Source organism: Tachyglossus aculeatus, chromosome 1, assembly GCF_015852505.1.
Source record: "Tachyglossus aculeatus isolate mTacAcu1 chromosome 1, mTacAcu1.pri, whole genome shotgun sequence".
Lineage (NCBI taxonomy): Eukaryota > Metazoa > Chordata > Mammalia > Monotremata > Tachyglossidae > Tachyglossus > Tachyglossus aculeatus.
The window spans coordinates 36677123-36685469 of record NC_052066.1 but is presented as its reverse complement, the minus strand read 5'-3'; positions in this window follow the sequence as shown (position 1 = coordinate 36685469).

The window sequence follows — 8347 nt, the reverse complement described above, 5'->3', positions numbered from 1 at the left end:
ACTTATACATTTCTATCCTATTTATTTTATTTTGTTGGTATGTTTGGTTCTGTTCTCTGTCTCCCCCTTTTAGACTGTGAGCCCACTGTTGGGTAGGGACTGTCTCTATGTGTTGCCAATTTGTACTTCCCAAGCGCTTAGTACAGTGCTCTGCACATAGTAAGCGCTCAATAAATATGATTGATTGATTGATTGATTGCTCTCCCTCCCTCCAGGCTCGCATCTCCTCCTGCCTTCAGGACATCTCCATCTGGATGTCTGCCTGCCATCTAAAGTTCAACATGTCCAAGACTAAACTCCTTATCTTCCCTCCCAAACCCTGCCCTCTCCCTCACTTTCCCATCACTGTTGACGGCACTACCATCCTCCCCGTCTCACAAGCCCGCAACTTTGGTGTCATCCTCGACTCCGCTCTCTCGTTCACCCCTCACATCCAATCCGTCACCAAAACCTGCTGGCCTCAGCTCTGCAACATTGCCAAGATCTGCCCTTTCCTCTCCATCCAAACCACTATCCTGCTCATTCAATCTCTCATCCTATCCCGTCTGGATAACTGCATAAGCCTCCTCTCTGATCTCCCATCCTCTTGTCTCTCCCCACTTCAATCCATACTTCACGCCGCTGCCTGGATTGTCTTTGTCGAGAAGCGCTCTGGGCCTGTTACTCCCCTCCTCAAAAATCTCCAGTGGCTACCAATCAACCTACGCATCGAGCAAAAACTCCTCACCCTTGGCTTCAAGGCTGTCCATCACCTTGCCCCCTCCTACCTCACCACCCTTCTCTCCTTCTCCAGCCCAGCCTGCACCCTCCGCTCCTCTGCCACTAATCTCCTCACTTTGCCTCGTTCTCGCCTGTCCCACCATCGATGCCCGGCCCACGTCCTTCCCCTGGCCTGGAATGCCCTCTCTCCATACATCTGCCAAACTAGCTCTCTTCCTCCCTTCAAAGCCCTACTGAGAGCTCATCTCCTCCAGGAGGCCTTCCCATACTGAGCCCCCTCCTTCTTCTCCCCCTCCCTCCCATCCCCCCCGCCTAACCCCCTTCCCCTCCCCACAGCACCTGTATATATGTATATATGTTTGTACGTATTTATTACTCTATTTATTTATTTATTTTACTTGTACATATTTATTCTATTTATTTTATTTTGTTAATATGTTTTATTTTGTTGTCTGCCTCCCACTTCCAGACTGTGAGCCCGCTGTTGGGTAGGGAACATGTCTATATGTTGCCAACTTGTACTTCCCAAGCACTTAGTACAGTGCTCTACACACAGTATGCACTCAATAAATACGATTGAATGAATGAATGAATGAAAGTATATTTGCATATGAAATATATGCTATGAAACAATAATAATTCATTAGTAACAAAAATAATAATGATGGTATTTGTGAAGCACTTAATCATAATTACATATCACATTACACATAATCAGGTCCCACAAGGGACTCACATTACAAGTAAGAGGCAGGCATGTTAATGAATAATCATTTTGCAGATGAAGTAACTGAGGCACAGAGAAGCTAAGTGACTTGGCCCAGATCACACAGCAGGTAAGTGGTGGAGGTAGGATTAGAACCCAGATCCTCTGGTGTCCAGGCCTATGCTCTTTCCACTAGGCCATGCTGCTTCAACAGCATAGTTTTCCCTTCAAAAGTGTTAAAATGTGCTGTCAGAAATATCCAGTTTGTCACTAAATCTTGTCAATTGTTCCTTCTCATCATATCCAGACTCCACTGCATCTTCTCACTCCAAACTGCCATCAGGCTAGTTCAACCATTCATCACATCCCAACTCATATTGCTTCAATCTCCTCATGGACTATCAGTCTTTCTCTCCTCACTTTGCTCTACTGCCTTGATCATTTTTCTAAAATACCATTTTGCTAACATCTCCTGACACCTCAGAAACCTCCAATTATTGCCATTCCATAAAGTATGAAACTACTATCAGCTCTGCACACAGTAAGCGCTCAATAAATACGATTGATTGATTTAAGGCACTTTAACAACTTTCTCTTTAATTTACCCACTCCCTTCACCCACTATATTCTAAAACTCACATCTTGCTTTAGGCAAGATATACTCATGGTACCCCATTTTCATCTCATGCCACTGATAATGATAATATTATCAACAAATTTTATTTACAAATGATGGCATTTGTTAAGCACTTACTATGTGCCAAACACTGTTCTAAGCGCTGGGGTAGATACAAGGTAATCAGGTTGTCCCACATGGAGCTCACAGTCTTAATCCCCATTTTACAGATGAGGTAACTGAGGCACAGAGAAGTTAAGTGACTTGCCCAAACTCACACAGCGGGTCAGTGGTGGAACCAGGATTGGAACCCACGACCTCTGACTCCCAAGCCCGGGCTCTTTTCGTTTACACCCACACTACTGACTGAAACATCTTCCTCCTTCAAATTTAGCAGATCATTGTTCTTGTTGTGGGCAGGAAATGTGTCTGTTTATTGTTGTAATAATAATAATAATAATAACGATGGAATTTATTAAGCGCTTACTATGTGCAAAGCACTGTTCTAAATGCTGGGGAGGTTACAAGGTGATCAGGTTGTCCTACGGGGGGCTCACAGTCTTAATCCCCATTTTACAGATGAGGAAACTGAGGCACAGAGAAGTTAAGTGACTTGCCCAAAGTCACACACCTGACAGTTGGCAGAGCCGAGATTTGAACCCATGACCTCTGACTCCAAAGTCCGTGCTCTTTCTACTGAGCCACGCTGCTTCTCACGATTGAATGAGTAAATCAGATTTCCTGCAGGAGGTCTTCCTGATTTATCTCTCACCTTCCCATCCTACTTACTGACACTTCAACATTCCATGTCACCCAAGCTTAGTTACTCACCTTCCTAACCCCTGTGTAAAATTTGTTGTTACCTGTAACTGATTTCACTGTCCCTCTCCCCTGCTTGATTATAAGCTCCTTGAGGGCAAGGATCATGTCTACTATCTTTCATTCAATCATATTTATCGAGCGCTTACTGTGTGCAGAGCACTATACTAAGTGCTTGGGAGAGTACAATAAACAATAAACAGTGTAACAATAAACAGACACACTCCCTGTCCCGCCTCTGCCACTTCTCAGCTGGGTGACTTTGGGCAAATCACTTAATTTCTCTGGGCTCAGTTACCGTAATTTATTTATTTATATTAACCTTAATGTCTATCTCCCTCTTTGGATTGCAAGCTTTCTGCGGGCAGGGAATATCTGTTACATTATGTTGTTCTCTCCCAAGCACTTAGTACAGTGCTCATCACACAGTAAGCGCTCAGTAAATACAATCGACTGACTGGTAGCAGTAGTAGAGTAACTATGTAGTGGTTACGCTGTGCAAGATTCCGTATAAGTGCTGAGAAAGCAACACACATCAACATCAATTGTATTTATTGAGTGCTTACTATGTGCAGAGCACTGTACTAAGAGCTTGGGAAGTACAAATTGGCAACATATGAGCTCTAGACATGGGACTTGGCCTCCGGGTTATCACAAGCCTGACAGTGAATAAAATGCAGGTCTGTAATCTTAGCTCGGCCTCTGGCCTGCTGGGTGTCCTTAGGCAAGCCACTTAACTTCTCTGTGCCTCAGTTGCCTCAACTGCAAATCGGGGATTCAGTAAGGCCTTGTTCCTCTAGTTTGTGTTTGGACAGAAGCAAAGAGGAGCCACGTTGTCCCAAGTACTGTACTTTCCCAAGCGCTTAGCACAGTAAGCACTCAGTAGATCCTACTTGATTAGAAAAGTGAGCTTACTGGGTTATTTTCAGAAAATAATAATAATAATAATAATGGCATTTATTAAGCGCTTACTATGTGCAAAGCAAACCATTCTTGCTCTGATGAGAAACAGTGCAAGACACAGATCTATATGTGTCTTCATGGTTCTGGGACTAAAATACTCTTTACTTAGGTGGGCTCCATAGCAAGTCCTCAAGCCTTGAGCTTTGTACCGCAGTGAAGACGAAGGAACACTATTTCAGTATTTCACTTGTACATATTTACTATTCTATTTATTTTATTTTGTTAATATGTTTTGTTTTGTCGTCTGTCTCCCCCTTCTAGACTGTGAGCCCATTGTTGGGTAGGGATTGTCTCTATATGTTGAGAAGCAGCGTGGCTCAGTGGAAAAAGCCCGGGCTTTGAAGTCAGAGGTCATGGGTCCGAATCCCGGCTCCTCCCCTTGTCAGCCGTGTGACTCTGGACAAGTCACTTCACTTCTCTGGGCCTCAGTGACCTCATCTGGAAAATGGGGATCCAGACTGTAAGCCCCCCGTGGGACAATCTGATCACCTTGTATCCTCCCCAGCGCTTAGAACAGTGCTTTGCACACAGTAAGCGCTTAACAAATGCCATCGTTATTATTATTATTATTACCTATCCTCCTACTTGACTGTGGCCCCATATGAGATAGGGTCTCTATCTGGCATGATTAACTTGAATCTACTCCAGCACTTAAGACAGTGTTTGACACCTACCCTCCTGAGCAGTGCTTCGCACACAGTAAGTGCTCAATAAATACAACCGAATGAACGTAGTAAAGGCTTACCAAACACCACTCCCATTCACACACAAAAAAAGAGGTGGGGTGAGGGTTTTGCCGAGAGCCCGCTAAGGAAAGGTGAACAAAGATCTGAAAGAGAGAGCTGATGACAACCGTGAAAGGTACAGGAGGACTTCAGGCTCCATCTGGCTCAGAACGGCTGTCCCAAAAGCCCAGGCAGGGCCACGCCGGTAACCTTTTCCTTATTCCAGGGGTTTGGAAGGGGCTGTCGGCAGTTGAGGCTTTCCCAAGGCTGGAAAAGGGGGCTGTGGGTGTTCTGGGCGAGGGGCAGCATCTTCCTCCTGATCCTGGGCCCCGGGACGGCTTACGCAGCTACCGTCCCTCTCAGCCTCCTCCTTCCGATCCTCCCCGGGCCCGGGGTGGCTCATGACGATCCTGACCTCCCCGTCCCATCCCCAGAATCAATCAATCAATCAGTCGCATTTATTGAGCAGTTACTGTGTGCAGAGCACTGTACTAAGCACTTGGGAAGTCCAAGTTGACAACATATAGAGACGGTCCCTACCCAACAGTGGGCTCACAGTCTAAACGGGGGAGACAGAGAACAAAACCAAACATACCAACAAAATAAAATAAATAGAAGAGATATGTACAAGTAAAATAAATAAATGAATAAATAAGAACTCAGAACATATCGCTCGTCACCTCCATAGAGGCAGGGCAGGGCAGGGGTTGGGGGGAAGGCAGGTTGCAAGGGAAAGACTGCAGCCCCTCTAGACCGTAAGCCCATTATGGGCAGGGAACGTGACTGCTGATTCTGTTGTCTCATTCTGTTCTACTCTCCCAAGCACATAATACAGTGCTCTGCATATAGTAAGCGCTCAAGAAATACCATTGATTGATTGATTTGATGCTGACTGTTCAGGCTGGCTGTCAGCCCGGCACATTCACTCATTCGGTTGTATTTATTGAGTGCTTACCGTGTGTAGAGCACTGAACCAAGTGCTTAGGAGAGTGCAATAAAACAGTAAACATATACGGTCTGCACATGACATGTTCATAAGTGCTACTGTAGCTCGTGGCTCGCAGAAGCAGCGTGGCTCAGTGGAAAGAGCATGGGCTTTGGAGTCAGAGGTCACGGGTTCAAATCCCGGCTCCGCCAATTGTCAGCTGTGTGAACTGCAAGTCACTTCATTTCTCTGTGCCTCAGTTCCCTCATCCGGAGAATGGGGATTAAGACTGTGAGCCCCACATGGAACAACCTGATCACCTTGTATTCCCCCAGTGCTTAGAATAGTGCTTTGCATATAGTAAGCGCTTAACAAATACCATTATTATTATTATTATTACCTCTTCTGTAAAATGGGGATGAAGACTGTGAGCCCCCCTTGGGACAATCTGGTGACCTTGCATCTACCCCAGTGCTTAGAACAGTGCTTGGCACATAGTAAGTGCTTAACAAAAACCATTATTATTATTATTATTAGAGTGGTAGATGGACATTAATATAAATAAATAAATAATAGATATGTAGGTGCTTGGCACATAGTAAGCACCTAATAAATGCCATCATTATTATTATTATTATTACTTGAGTGCTGTGGAGTGGGGATGGAGGATGAATAAGGAGAGCAAATCAGGGTGATACAGAAGACAGCGGGAGAAGAGGAAAGTAGGGTTTAGTCGGGGAAGGCCTCTTATGTAGACTCCCTAATGTTTAGTAAAGTCTCTACAGAGAGCACTTAACAGGTACTATTGTTTGATCGATCTATTGTGAAAAGTGGTTCTTTTTTTTACCTTACTTGGTACCTTAGTTTAAACCAAATAAATTGGTAATTACGTACATTCATAATACAAATAGATGAACCCATTAAGGACTGGGAATCTGGGGTGCAATGTAGCTCCATGTGTCAGCATGAGAAGCAGCATGGCCTAGAGGATAGATCACAGGCTTGGGAATCAGAAGGACCTGGATTCTAATCCTAGCTCTGCCACTTATCTGCGGTGTGAACTGGGGCAAGTCACTTAATGTCTCTGTGCCTCAGTTACCTCATCTGTAAAATGGGGATTAATATTGTGAGTCCCTTGTGGGACAGGGACTGTGGCCAACCTGATGACCATGTATCTACTCCGGAGTTTAGTAATAATAATAATAATGATGGCATTTATTAAGCGCTTCCTATGTGCAAAGCACAGTCCCTGGCACACAGAAAGTGCTTAACAAATATCACAACTATTATTATCATCCAAATCAATCAATCATATTTACTGAGTGCTGACTGTGTGCAGAGCACTGTTCTAAGTGCAAAATGTCCAAAGCAATATTGAGTGGCTATTCCTCCTCTTATGGTCTAGTGTAATGACTACAGGAATGGGAATCAGGAGAACCAGCATCCAGTTCTGACTCCACTTGCCTAATTGATCTCAGGCCAATCAATTAACTTATCTGGGCCTCAGTTTCCTTATCTGTTAAATGGGGCTAAACTTAACTGTTATTTTTCTTAGATTGGAAGTCCTATGTGGGGCAGAGATTGCGTTCAATTTGACTATCTTCTCTCAACCCCAGTGCATGACATATTAAGTGAATAAATAATTATTAAGAATTATTGATAATAATAATTATAATGATATTTTAAGCATTTCCTACACTCATTCAATCGTTTTTATTGAGTGCTTACTGTGTGCAGAGCACTGTACTAAGCACTTGGGAAGTAGAAGTTGGCAACATATAGAGACGGTCCCTACATGCCAAGTACTGTTTTAAGCGCTGGGGTAGGTACAAGGTAATCAGGTTGTCCCACATGGGGTTCATAGCCTTGTACTTGCCAACTTGTACTTCCTAAGCGCTTAGTACAGTGCTCTGCACACAGTAAGCACTCAATAAATGCGATTGATTGGTTGATCGATTGATTGGTAATCCCCGTTTGACAGATAAGAGAACTGAGGCACAGAGAAGTTAAGTGGTTAGCCCAAAGTCACACAGCAGACCCACGTCCTCTGGCTCCCAAGCCCGTGCTCTTTCCACTAAGCCACACTGCTTCTCAGAGGTTATTAAGGCTAATTCATTTCAAATTTGAGTGGTCTTTTTATCAAACGCCTTTCTTTACGCCCCATGCACTCCAGCTTGGCTTTCTTCATTTTCTCTTCCTCTCCAATTCTGTAATACCTCTGTCTCGATTCGGGTTGCAATCAAATTGATGTAAATTTAGTTTAAATTGTAATAGGCTTTAAAATCTGGTATGAATTTCAAGAGTGATCTCACTCAGTACAGTATGCTTGAATGTAATTATGATAGGTTCTATAATGAATCTTTTCAGTTCATTTTATGTAAAGCTTACTGAGCTTAATATGCAAATGTGAGCAAATAGTGTACTCATTAGTAGCCCAGAATTTTCTAAAAAAGCCACTCATCCTAATCTCTTTAACTTTTAAATTTCCAGGAAAATTAAAGTTTATGCAATTATTGATATAACTTTTGCCATTCCATCTTTAATGCATCTTAATACGTGGATCTTGCTATCATGTTGTCATGGCTTCTTTAAAAGATAATGTAAGATTCCAGAGGTTTAGAAGCACTTTAGCATTATTACAAAATGAACTTAGCACTCATACAGTGGAAGATTTCAATACATTCTATCACCATTCTGCCTTCAAAATTAGAAAATTGAAGTTCTATTGTTGTGGCAAGGAAAAATCCATTTTAAAAACCAGGCTAGTAAACACTTCTAGCAATATTCTTTATGAGACATATATATATATATATATATATATATATATATATATGTCTCATAAAGACTAATGAGCCAGTGGATCACAGAAATAC